The sequence below is a fragment of the Protopterus annectens genome, chromosome 2.part0, assembly GCF_019279795.1.
Source record: "Protopterus annectens isolate FY-2018-M chromosome 2.part0, PAN1.0, whole genome shotgun sequence".
Taxonomy (NCBI): Eukaryota; Metazoa; Chordata; order Ceratodontiformes; family Protopteridae; genus Protopterus; species Protopterus annectens.
This window is the reverse complement of record NC_056728.1, coordinates 966,014,318-966,028,715: the sequence shown is the minus strand read 5'-3', so window position 1 is coordinate 966,028,715 and position 14,398 is coordinate 966,014,318. Positions and strand designations below refer to the sequence as shown.

The following is a 14,398-nucleotide window of genomic DNA, read 5'->3' as shown; positions in this document are numbered from 1 at the left end:
GAATAATTGAGGCTGTATTAGTTGTAGAGAGCAGCTTTGAGAAATTCACACTGTATGTTGAATATTGTGGATTTACACTGATGCTTACTTAAGGTGCAGAATTCCAAGGATAACACGATTCTGGATGTAGGCTATAAGACTTCTATAAATAACACTCCATTCCACTCCGCAGAAGTTACAGTAAGAGCTGAGTTCATTTTACATTTATAGCAGTGTCTGCATTGGCAGTATTTTTAAACAGTAATATGTTGCTTATTGATTTATAGCATTTTGAGATGAAAATAACAATGGAGTAGCTGTGATTGTTCTATGTAATTTTGCTGTTTACTGTTATTTTGAATATGCAAGAATAGCAGAAAGTGTTGTAGTAATTGTATTGTAATTGTAGTGTGTTAAAAGTGGAATAGAATGTTATTTATAGTGTTTTCCTTTATCATTGTGTACTTCCTTCAGAAGACTTGCAATCAAGCATTTGGTTAAAATTCAGTTTTCAAGTTAATTTTTTGATTGTGTTTTTTTTCACTCACTGAAGATGTAGCTGCTGTTGTAGAACATGAGATTGCAAATTTAAAATTCCATAAAATGTGCTTAAAGGTTTAAAGGTCTAATCAGATTAAGAATTTGTGCAAAAAAGGAAGTGCTCTACTTTTGACCGATGACTGATCTGAGTAAACAATGTAGTAGAGCATGATGTTTTTATAATGTTTACCTTTGGAGTGGCAGTTTTTTTAATATTATCCTATACTTCTGAGACCAAAAGTTGAAACTATCAGCTAACTCTGCTGCATTGTAGTGGTCTGCAAAGCTGGGAATGGATTACTAATCACAGTTTATTGAAAACTTAATAGAGTTTATAGTTTTATTGGTAAGGAAACAGACTGTCAGTGTTTGTTAAATTGGCATGCATCTGGAACAGAAAAAGAGGGCGTTCCCATCAGCTGATGTCATGATGATGTCATAAATGGGTGGAGCATTGATGGGAGAGGATGTGGGAATGGGTGGAGTTATGGGTGATGCGAGGGGCGTGATCTTAGTCCGGTTTTAGCTACAAAGAAAGCTGACAAGGGCAACCCTAGCAGCACGTGGTTACAAGAAACAGGCCCAAGCACATGGGGACTGCTGCAGGTCCTGTAATGCTCCCTGGGGTTTTCTGGGCCCGTAGCTTTCTTGCAAATTCCAGAGCATGCACAGTCTCAGTGAAGCACAAGGGTGAGTCAGCAAACTCAAAGCATGTGCCCTCGCCTAGCCTCATAGTCAACTGTTGTAGTTGTGGTGGAAGTCATGTGTCTAAAAGAGAAAAGTGCTTGGCTTTTGGTCAGCAATGCCACAGATATAAAAAGTGGAGTCATTTCCAAAGATTTCGTGAATCAAAAGAGGCTCATTCTTTTATTAAAAGAGAATATTTAAAGAGAGAAGTTGTTCAGTTAGAAAGCTGTGAGTGCATTAGATTTATGGGCAAGGAATGAAGTATTTTGTTCGGTTCAAATAAATGGAAGACCCACAGAGCTCAAAGGTGACAGGTTCAAAGTGCAGTGTTATGTCAGCAGAAACATTTGCTAGAGTATGTGCTGGTGAGAAGCTTGATTTGGCAAAGTGTGCAAATCTTGTTGCTTGTGGTGGTGAAGAAATTCAAACTGAAGGCTCAGTAGTGCTTTCATGTTACTCTGCTGGGAACAGCTCTGACTTTCAATTGTGCGTAGTCAAAAGGCACATACAGTCATTATTAGGCCTTAGAGATAGTTTGAAAATGTATTTATTTATTTGCAATTTGATTACTGGGGAAGTCCACTGGGCTGAATTGACCCATTTTCAGTGGAGGCCCGGAGAGAAAAGCTCCAAGATACATTATACAATTTAGATACAAATGATAGTTAATATTAAAGATCTTATGTAGAATAGTTACTCATAAATGTATTCAATATCATGCATAGTTAAAGTCATTAAGCTTGAAGGTAGGGATCACACAGTTTCATTTGAGGAAAACAGATATGGGTTAGTCTGATGAATCCACACATTCTACCTGTTTTTTGTTATCCCTCGAGCCAAGTACCACTGTGTATGTTTTGTTATGCCTCGAGCCAAGTACCACTGTGTATGTTTAATTATTGTTTAATCTGACATGCTGCTACAGTATTATATGCTGCTAATATTGTAACAATACAGTATGTTTAAGAGCAGGCCTTGCTCACTGATTACTGGTATAACTAAACTTTTGTTGACCTGTAAGTTGTTTATCAGCTTAAAAGATGTACACCAGAATATGGGGATTTCAAGGAGGGAACTATATCACAGCTGTTCTTCAGAAAAGGGAAGTAAGGCATAAGACCAGACATTACAAGACTTCTTTACAACTTAGGAAATGATCTGTAATTTTCTAAAATATTCCATCAACTCATGATGAGCTTGTGATCAATATGTCATTAGTTGAACCTGTTGACCCTGTTGTTTGCAAGACTATAAAAAGCTCAAAGGCTAAAATGGAAATCATCATCATCCGGATTTGATCACAGCATCAGCCTGAACTGAGCAGAGAGCCATTTTGCCAGTGTCGGCCTTGCCTTGACTGAGCAGATAGCTGCACTGAATAGGATTAAAGTCTCCCTATCAGTGGCAAAGATGATTTTGTTTATGCATATGCTTGTAAGTACATGATTTATTAGTTTTTTTTCCTGTTTATTCAGTAAGTTTTGTTTAATAGACTGTTAAGTTTCAGCTTTGGTGTCTTGTGTCATTTCTAATTCTGTATTAACCTCAGACTTTAAAGTAACGGACTAGTTCATTTGGCGCAGCGAGCAGAGTCTGAGGTTTGCAGTGGAAATGCCACAACAGCAACCAATGTTTTTTCCTTTAAAACATATAGGCATAGGCAAGAAGGATGTTGTGTCATTACCCCAAATAAGTTGGGCGTTGGTACTATGATGCCAGCATTGTTTGGGAAATAGGATCCACTTGCTAAGGTATTAAGTCAAGTTTCACCCCCTCCTTCCCCAAAACATTTGCAAGAAAGACCTAAGGCAGACCCTGATAGTCTAGCTACAGCTTTATCGGAGCTAAAATTGGATGATAAGGGGGAAAAGTTGAAGGAAGGGGTGGGAACGGCCGGATGGCTGTTCTTTGAGGTAATTCAGGAATTAGATAGAGATGTAGAGAAACTAAAACAAAAAGTCTTAGAGTTAAAAGAGCGATGTAAAGAACAGACGCATACACACAGATTGGATAGAGATGCCTTGGAGAAGGCAGATATGGCACTTGTTAAAGTAAGAGAGGAAGCTAAACACTAAAAATCTAATTCAGTGACTCTAGCTACTCGAATAATTCAACAGCGTAGACAACGAAATGGAAAAAAATAATACCGTCCGCCCTCAAGGCCCCGGGTTCGTGCTTTGCTGTGTAAGACAGAGTTTGACCCCGAGAAGTGGGAAGGTGATCTCCTCTCAACTGATGAGGGTGATAGTGATTTTAAAATAGTAAATTCCCTATCAGTGGAGGCACATCCAGTTATTGAGAAAAAGGGACAGTACACTGGGGGGCACCACAACAATGGGTTGAGGTGTGGAGTTATACCCAAGCTGAATTATTAAATGTAATCCAAATCTATAAGCAAAAACCAGGGGAAACTGTTTTAGCGTGGTTTCTTCGAGTTTGGGACACTGGGAGAAGCAGTGTCTCTAAATGCCAAAGAGATGCACCAATGTGCATGCTTGGTGTTTCACCCATGTCTAAAGCAAATAGTAAACAATGTGAACCATGATGATCCCCAGGTGAATACACTGGTGGTGTGGTTAGCCTCGGCTTTCCGAGCTACTTGGCCTGATGCTACAGCAGCAGCTGATAAACATAAGCCTTAAAAAACAATAGCAGAGGCAATACAACAGTTGAGAAATGGCTATGTTGGCTACCATTTATTCATTGGAATTAAGAAATGGGGCATTAGTGCTTCTGAAAAGGCCAGATGCACAAATAATGACCAGCAATATGAAAAGTAAATTGATCAAAAATGCACCACAGTGGTGAAAAGGGCAGCTGATGGCTGCCCTGGCAGGCTGTGTAGGTCAGCAGATATGGGATGTAATAGCCACTCTAAATCAAATGGCAAAACTAGTGAAAGAAAAAGAACAGAGAATAGCTAGAAAGGCAAATGCAGAAAAAAACAAAAGATAAATCTGGTGAGAAAGTCAAGAGAAAGCAAATGTTTCTGGATGTATTAAGGTGGGGGGTAGAAGTTGCAGAAATAGATGGGATAGCTACTGAGGAATTATATAAAAAAAAAAAGAAAACAAAGGAAAAAGGATCAAGCTCTGCAGGCAGAAAGCAAACCTCTACAAAAAGTCCAACCAAAAGTACCACTGAAGGGAAGGTAGGGTGGAATCAGTTATATCCTGACATTCCTACTGATGAGGAGTTAGCACAGTGGCAAAAGGGAGAATTCAGTGATGAGAGAGATTGGGGAGAGAAGGAATGGAGAACCCCGTTTGAAAAAACGGAGACAGATTGACTAGTAGGCGGGTCCCCAGTAGCTAGAGGTACAGTAAGAGCAATTACACCTGGGGACCGACACCCTTACGTACCTCTTACCGTTTTTTTGGAGGGGATTACCACAACACGTAATGGCTCTGGTAGACACAGGATCAAAAATAACCATTTTTGCAGGCAACCCCCATAAATTTCATGGACAATATATAAAGATCGATGGTTATGGGGGGGGGGGGGGGCAAAACACTAGTTACCAGAACCAAGGTTAAAATAGCTTTTAGGGATGGTATTCCTATTTTCATTGAAGCAGTAATAGCTCTAGTAATTGAACACATTTTAGGAATAGATGTGTTAAAGGGTAGAACTTTGGAAACCACTTTAGGGCCATTTAGGTTTGGAGTGCAGCATTGTTCAGTCAACGCAGTCAAGGCTGTAGTCCGAGGCAATGCTAAGTGGAAACCACTTTATATTCCCATACCTAAAACAGTAGTAAATATTAAACAGTATCATATCCCAGGTGGGCACGCCGAGATCAAAAACTATCCAAAAACTGCTTCGGGTTGGCATACTCGAGCCAACTGTGAGTCCATTCAACAGTTCGGTGTGGCCGGTAAAGAAACCTGATGGATCATGGCGAATGACTGTAAATTATAGAGGTCTGAACAAGGTGGGCCCCACCTTTAGCGGCAGCTGTTCCAGATATTGTTACGATCGTGGAAAGATTGTCTTCATCTGCTGGGCTGTATCACTCAGTTTTGGACTTAGCAAATGCTTTCTTCTCCATTCCAGTAGCAGAAGAAAGCAGAGCCCAGTTTGCTTTTACGTGGGAGGAGAGGCAGTACACCTTCCAAGTGTTATTTGCACAGCCCTACCATGTGTCACGGATTGGTGGCTAGAGACCTAGCCAAGTTACAACTGGACAAAGTGACTGTTTTTCATTACATTGATGACATAATGATTACTAGAAAAAAGTCTGATGTAGATATCACATTAAAAACTGTAATCCAGTACCTTCAGAACAGAGGGTAGGCTATAAATGAAAATAAAACACAACAAGGGACATCAGTAAAATTCATTAGTATGATCTGGAATAGAGCGAAAAGAAAAATTCCTACATCGGCACTAGAGAGTATTCAAAAAATTGCAATCCCAAAGATGAAACAGCAGGCACAGGCCTTATTGGGAGCAATGGGCTTTTGGAGGGCATTCGCACCTTGAACTGATTTTGTGGCCCATTCACTATCTAACAAGGAAAAAGTGTGACTTTCAATGGGGTCCCAAGCAGCAAACGGCTTTTGAAAAAGCAAAAAAGGCCCTACAGCAGAGTGTGGGGCTGGGCCCAATTAATCCACAGCAACCTTTTATCTTAAAAGTAACTGTTGCCAATAATGTTATGTCTTTGGGACTGTGGCAGAAGGAGGACACTGGAAAAAAAAGACTGTTGGGATTTTGGTCCATATCCTTAACTGGAGCACAGGTTAGATATAGCCCCCTTGAGCAACATGTGCTGGGACTGTACACAGCATTGATTCATGTGGAAGGAATAACTAAACAACAAACCGTGACAGTTAAGATAGACTACCCAATCCAGGGGTGGTTACGATATAATAATCTGATAAAAACTCTAATAGCACAATCTCTGACCGTACAAAAATGAAAATAGTATTTGCAGGAAAGGGCCAACATCGTACCTAGAGTATCTCAAGTACAACAACAGTTGGCTGGACTAGTAATGTTGGATGATACTGATGCGACAGAACAACAGCAACATGAGCTTCCAAAGTCACCAATCACTAAAGCGTCACCATTTGATAATTTAGATGCAGAAAAACAGAAACACGCATGGTTTACGGATGGTTCTGCTAAAACTGGATCAAATGGCAGGACCTGGACTGCAGTAGCTTATTGCCCATGAACAGAAACCGTATTATTTGACAAAGGTACTGCCGGTTCAAATAATCAGGCAGAATTACAAGCTGTTGCCCTAGTTATCAATACTTTATCACCCGGAGATGAAACGTACATCTATACTGATATCTGGGCAGTCTTTAAAGGACTGACAACCTAGTTACCTGCCTGGCAACAACAAAATTAAAAGATCCATGGCAGACCTTTGTGAGGAGGCTCAGAAGATTGACAACAAATTTGGAAAAAAGCTCAACAATGCAAAATCAGTGTCTGACATAAATGCCCATGTACCACTTGTGACAAATGAAAGGAGGCATAACCAGCAGGTAGACAAAATGGCTGCGGTACGTGTTTCCAAAGAGAAAATCGAAAGTGCTAGTATGGCAAGATGGGCCCATAATCGGAGTGGGGACTTGGGACGAGATGCAACAATAGAATGGGCATGGAGGCATGGTATGCAGTTGAAAAAAAATAACTGTGGATGTTATAAAGCAGTGTAAAATCGGTCAAAGAAATAAGCAAAAGCAACTGCAGGCAGAAGCATGTGGACACATTCACTGAGGCAGTCGTTCAGCACAAATCTGGCAAATAGACTTTATTGGTCCTTTACCACTGGATCAAAATCAGCAATGTTGCCTAACGATGGTGGACACTTATTTGGGATTACTAATGGTGTCCCCATGCAAAAAGGCAAACCAACAAGCAGTGTTAAAAGGATGAAATAAATTGTGCGTAACATATGGGGTTCCCCAGTGAAATCCAAAGTGACCAAGGCAGTCACTTTACCGGAGCAAAAGTTCAAGAATGGGCAAAAAAGAGTTTGATGGGTGCTGCATATTCCATATTATCCTCAAGCTGCTGGTTTAATTAAAAGGTATAATGGTCTCCTTAAAAAACAAATCCAAAAGAATACAAGTGATAAAAACGTTACGAGGATGGCCAAAGGTATTAGAATTAGCTATGAGCCAACTGAATAATAGACCTTGAAAGCATCAAAAAAACCCTTTGCAAATGCATATAAATGACATTCAGTCCAACTGTTGTATTTTGAAATTAGAAAAGCTGAACCCAAATGCCATATACTGTCTTTTGACAAATGCTGATGAAACCTGGTTCTGGCTATGCGCATTGACTGAACAAAGAGTGCCAGCACAAAATGTAGTATTAGTTGAGACAGGTTGGAAACTCTCCCAAAAAATTGGCACTGGGGGCAAAAAGGACTATTAGAGGAAAATTGGGAGGTTTTTACATTATGGGAGCCAGAGCGGGAAGTGATAGCAAAGGCTATCAATTTAGATAACAAGACTCAAATGATTCAAAAAGGACAACCTTTGGTAAAAATTTGTATGCATCAAGATGCTGTTATTTTCTTTTACAAGACTGTGATGCTAAACCAAGCAAATGGCTGGGGATGTATAGTGTGTATATATATATATATATATATATATATATATATATATATATATATATATATATATATATATATATTTATAGTAACCACACCCAATCAGCCAAATGAACATGGGACTATGATTTGTGATGGACCTGGTGATACTGTTTTAGTATTACTTGATTCTGCTAAACAACCATTGTACTTTCCTTTTCATAGATTGTTGCCACTGTTTGGGAAAACGCTAACCTTTTCTGACGACAACACTTAGATGGGACATATGACTGTCTTGATCCTATCCCCCTATTTGACGAAAAAGATGTTGCAAATCTAATAGCAGACTGTGATTTTTACTGAAAATTAGGGGATGATCTATATGCAGTGACACCAAAACCTGCCCCAACTTGGAACATTACTCTGACGGAAAACATCTCAACTGTATGTAGATTAAACTGTGATAGACATCCTACCCTTTTGGAGGTTTATACCAAAGGCTAAATGAGTCAGGATTTCCACTGGCCAAGTCTCCATTAGATTCCTCTTGCATAGCTGAATTTCAGAGAGAATATGACACAGCGAAAACCTTATCTCCAAGTTTGGAGAGATATGCCATGGACAATAGTTCAACTGTATTTAATGGTTTGGGACATGTGGTGAGGTATACAAAAGGATGTAAAACTGTAAGTAGTGCCAGAGTTATAAAACATATTAAAATAATTAACATGACAGCAGTTGATATTACTACCAGGTATGCACATTGTAAAATTATGGCCAGTTATTTCCTTGCATATCAAATATAGACATTACAAATATAAAAGGAATAAACGTGATGTTACAGGTATTCTTGGTACTACACTAGGTGCAGTCAGAAAAAGGACTAGATGTCCTGCAAGGATGCATCTGCAGTCCTTACAAATGGGTTGTCCTGTCGTCAGGCAGCCCTTCGGTCGGCCGGATTCCAAAGTCTGGGTCTGGCTTCGGCTGGTGTCGCACTTCACCCGACGTCATTGCTGCAGTTACTCGGGTATAAAGGCATCAGCCGACGCCATTTTCCTCAGTCTTTCTTGCCGCGTGGCGCCCGAAGCAGAAGCTGTTCGCAAGTGCCGGTCGGTCAGAACCAGAGATTACTACTACCGAATACTTCTACTACTACGAAACTTCAAAAAAGCTAAGTACCCCGTTGGGGACTCTTTTCTTGCCTCAGCCGATGTCAGAAAAAGTGAATAACTGTTTAACTTGTGGGAAACAAATACCTCATAAAGATTTCCACTCTTACTGCTTACCTTGTTTAGGCCCAGACCACGACGTAGCAGCTTGTCTAGCCTGTGCTTCTTTTAACCGACGGACGCTTAGACGTCAGTCGGAATTTGCTGAGCAGTTTTTCTGCTCTGATTTTGCTTATATTCTGCCGTCGGATCCTCCGACTTCACAAATATCCAAAAGCGCAGAAAAGGACCGACACTCGCAGTCCGCGGTTTCGGCCGAAACCGCGGTTAAGACAACCGCAAGTGTCTCTGTTTCGGCTGAAACCGAGCAAGCGGTTCTTCCTTCAGCCGAAAGCTTACCTTCTACCGAGGCCTCTTCCAACCTGGTGGAATCGGCTTCTGAAATCCAACCTGCAGTTGTGGTTTCTCAGAAATTATCTGACACTATTCCCTTGGATATTTCAACCCCTGCACGTGGAGCTGCTAGGCCTCCTGCAGCCATGTCCATTAAGGCCTTTGCCAGGGCTAAAGCAGCTAAAGCTACTAAATCTGTGCCTGTTAAGACCCCCCTCTCACAGGCCTAGCTCCAGTTTCCAAATGCTTAGTTTAGCAGAGGATCTCATTTCTTTAATCCGGGGATCCCAACCTATCCCAGACAGGGCCTCTCACCCACCTCCAGAGAAGAGGTCTAGAGCAGAGCCCCCTGAGCCAGTTTCCACAGATGATTCCTCTGATGATTCAGATAATACAGACCCTCCAGAGGCTCCTTTTTCCCCTTATGAAGACTCTGATGCTGAAGAGTCCATCCCTTCTGCCTCTCCACCTGAGGAATTTTCCTTTGGGGAAACCTTGCATGCTATGAGGGAACAATTTCAGTGGCAGGGCCAAGATTTTTCAGACTCCAGAAAAAGGCTTAGAACCTTTTTGCATTTACCACAACATAGGCCTTTAGCTATACCTCCAGTTCTGTCTGTTGTAGATGATGCATTTAATGATGCTTGTACTGCTCCTGATTCATTACCTCCGGCCCCTGCTAAGCCTGATAGGTTCTACAGGGTCCCGGACACACATCACCATTTATACAAGGCTCCTTTTGCAGATCCCGAGACTATCTCCCAGGGGCCTAAGGCTGTAGCATCTACCTCTGCCAAAAATCCCCTCCCCTCTGAAAGGGAATCCAGGTCCTTGGAGAGATGGGGTAAAAAAGTTTACACTTCTTCTACTCTGTCAGCTAGGGCCTTGAACTGTCAATTTCATATGATCCAGTATCAAGAATTTATGTTAGACCAGTTAACCAAAAAACTGTCCTCTGATGAACCTTTAGACAAGAAATATGTTCAGGAAATGGTACATAACATTCAGCAAGTTAGTAACCATTCTTTAAAATGCGGCTATGATGCACTGGAGGCTTCCTTTAGATCAGCCATGACTGGCACAGTTATCAGAAGGCATGCATGGTTAAAAGAGCAGGCCTTACGGACCATGTCAAATCAAAACTATTAGATGCTCCCATGGACAAGGTCAATTTGTTTGGCTCTCCTGCACAACAGGTGCTGAAGAAGATGGAAGAGAAGGCAAAATCTGTCCAAACAGTGAAAGATTTCTTACAGGTCCAACCTCCAAGGTTTAGCAGGAATTGGCCCTCCAAGAATTGGTCCTTTCCAGACTCCTCCAAAGCACAGAGAGGCAGGAATAGGCGTTCAAGAGGCAGAAACCAATCCAGAGGTGCCTACAGGGGACGCCAGTGGCAGGGTAACAACCAGTGAGGCACAGACACAGCCACCACCACTACTACAGGACAATCACAGTGACTTGGCTCTGGCACCGCCTACCAGGGAACAACTAGAAGCACCCTTAGGCGGAAGCTAGCTTTATTTACAAAGAACTGGCATTACATCACAAGAGACAAGTGGATTTTGCAGACAATAGACCAAGGTTACAGGTTTCATTTCCATACTCTACCAGGAAAGAGAGGAATGCCAAACCTACCTCCAAATCAAAAGGCAGAAGCTCTACAACAAGTAAATCAATTATTAAAGATGAGAGCTGTGGAAAAGGTACCACATATGGAGCAAGGAAAGGGCTTTTACTCCAGACTCTTCCTAGTACCAAGGAAAGAAGGCAAATGGAGACCTATTCTCGATCTGTCCGCTTTAAACACATTCCTCATTGTTCCAAAATTCAAAATGCTGACCCTACAGCAGCTTCTTCCCATGCTGGGCAAGGAGTCTTGGCTGGTAACTCTAGATCTCAAGGAGGCATACCTGCATGTCCCCATACGACCAAATTGCAGAAGATACCTCAGATTTCTTGCAGGATCAGAGCATTATCAATTCTCAGCATTGCCCTTTGGCTTATCTACTGCCCAGAGTGTTCACGAAATGCCTGTCATCAGTATTCGTTTATTGAAGGTTTAAGGGTATCCAAATCTATCCTTACCTGGACGACTGCCTAATACAAGCGGACAACAAAACAAGCTAGCAGAAGACTTGAAAAGAGTCATTTACCTTCTACAAGCCCTGGGATACACAGTCAATATAAAAAGTCAAGGCTGATACCATCCCAAAGATAACCTTTTTGGGTGCGGAGCTGGACACATCAAACAAATGGCATTCCTAACAGTAGAAAACAGGAGCAACTCCTCTCTACTTCTTGGCATTAACAAAACAAAACCATCTAACAGCAAGAAAAGTCCTACAAGCATTGGGCTTCATGGCATCCTGCATAATATTGGTCCCACATGCCAGACTGCATATGAGAAAACTACAGTGGTACCTAAGGAATTTATGGTCTCAGCACAAGCACAGCCTAGAAACTCAAATTCCAATAATTCCATGCCTGAAGCAAGAATTCCAATGGTGGGCTCAGGCCTGTCAATCAAACGAAGGATTGCCCTTCCACAGCACTCAACCAAGCCAAACCATCACAACGGACGCCTCAGACCTCGGTTGGGGGGCTCACATGATGAACAAATGCATACAGGGTTTATGGACTCAAGAGCAGCTGCACCTACACATAAACCTAAAGGAAATGCTGGCAGTAAAACTGGCAATTCAGATTTTCAAACAATTTCTTCGACAAGGCCAATTGATGATAAGGACAGACAACACCACAGTTATGTGGTACATCAACAAGCAGGGAGGCACACATTCGTACCCTCTATGTCGGATGGCCCTGGACCTCTGGAATGTGGCCCTGAGTTACAACATTCAGTTACAAGCAATCTTTGTACCAGGAAAAGAAAACACTCTAGCAGACATATTAAGCAGGACTACCACGGATGCCCACGAATGGATGCTGCATCCGGACATCTTCAAAACCATTACAAGAAAATGGGGTCTCCCAGAAATAGACTTATTTGCATCCCCACTCAATCACCAATTAAAGAAATTCTGCACCAGGACGTACCACCCACTGGCATGGAAGGTGGACTCCTATCCTTCAGTTGGAAAAATCTGTCAGCATATGCATTCCCACCACTTCCTTTGATGCACAAGGTGCTATTGAAGATCAAAGAGGAACGTCCAAGGATCATTCTGATAGCTCCAGATTGGCCAAGGCAACATTGGTACCCATTACTGAGGAGCATGTCTCGGGAACAGATATGGCCCTACCGCTAGTTCCCTTGCTGTTAACTCAGAACAATTACAACACCCTGCATCCAAACCTGAAAACTCTGCAGCTGACTGCCTGGAACATTGCATAAGACAAATTAACCCAAATTTATCCCAAAGGGTTAAGGACATTATCTTAGAAGCTCGCAGACCTTCAACAAGGAAAACCTATTCAGCAAAATGGAAAAGATATCTCATTTGGAGTACTGCTAAAGGGAAGATGTGTCACTGGTAAACATAGCCAACATCCTGGAATACTTGGCAGAGCTATTCCACAAAGGCCTGTCCTACTCTTCCATTAAGATTCATGCCTCAGCTATTTCAGCAGAATACGACTTGGATCCTCCAGTTTTCTCACATCCTTTGCTCAGGCAGTTTCTGAGAGGAATTAAAAATGTAAAACCTCCTAGGAAGCCACCATTACCTGCATGGGACTTGAACTTTGTGCTGGAAAAATTGACACTACCTCCTTTCGAACCAGCAGCAACAGCAGAATTGCAATACTTACCATGGAAAACTGCTTTCCTGCTGGCAATCACTTCAGCAAGAAGGGTTTCTGAGCTACAGGCATTAATGGCAGTACAACCCTTTCTGATCTTCCATCAAGATAGAGTGTCCATGAGAACAAATCCTACTTTTATGCCTAAGGTGGTCTCCAGAGTATCTTTAAATCAGGCTATCCACCTACCTACATTCTTCCCCAATCCACAGAACAGGGGAGAAAGACTGTTGCATACCTTGGATGTACACAGACAATTACGCTACTACCTGGACAGGACCAAGAGCAATAAAAAAACTGACCAGCTACTGGTAGCATATGCAGCAGGAATGGAAGGGAAAGCAATTACAAAACAGACAATATCTAAGTGGATAGGAAATTGCATTAGATTTTGTTACTCCTACCATGGAAAGAAAACTCCAGAAAACATCAGGCCTCACTCTACAAGAGCTACAGCCACTACCACAGCTTTTCTACGAGGAGTGGCTACCAAAGACATTTTAGAGGCTGCTACTTGGAGCTCCGTGCATACATTTGCCAAGCATTATAATTTACCTTTATACTCTAGATCCCGAGCAGGTTTTGCCACTGCTGTTTTGCAAGGGATCTTAACTACACCATAATTCTATCTTTCCTCCTCCCCCAGTTTGGCTATGGTATTCTACCCATTTGTAAGGACTGCAGATGCATCCTTGAAGGACATAGTACAGATGTCCTTCAAGGATGCATCTGCAGTCATAACAAATGGGTTGTCCTGTCGTCAGGCAGCCCTTCGGTCGGCCGGATTCCAAAGTCTGGGTCCGGCTTCGGCTGATGTCGCACTTCACCTGACGTCATCTCTGCTGGTCTTCGGGTATAAAGGCATCAGCCGACGCCATTTTCCTCGGTCTTTCTTGCCGCGTGGCAAGCAGAAGCTGTTCGCAAGTGCCGGTCGGTCAGATCCAGAGATTACTACTACCGAATACTACTTCGAAGACTTCTAAAAAGCTAAGTACCCCGTTGGAGACTCTTTCTTGCCTCAGCCGATGTCAGAAAAAGTAAATAACTGTTTAACTTGTGGGAAACAAATACCTCATAAAGATTTCCACTCTTACTGCCTACCTTTTTTAGGCCCAGACCACGGCGTACCAGCCTGTTTAGCCTGTGCTTCCTTCAACCGAGCGCTTAGGCGTCGGTCGGAGTTTGCTGAACAGTTTTTCAGCTCAGATTTTGCATACATTATGCCGTCGGATCCTCCGACTACCCAAATTGTTAAAAACGCAAAGAAAAGACCGACACTCGCGGTCCGGTTTCGGCGAAACCACGGTTA

At 42.1% G+C, this 14,398-nt stretch overlaps 1 protein-coding gene across 1 annotated transcript in view; it reads left to right on the top strand.

Moving 5' to 3' along the window:
- BMP2K (BMP2 inducible kinase) overlaps positions 1 to 14,398 on the top strand; it is a gene marked incomplete in the record, with an annotated part of 1,991,334 nt that overhangs the window by 883,670 nt on the left and 1,093,266 nt on the right.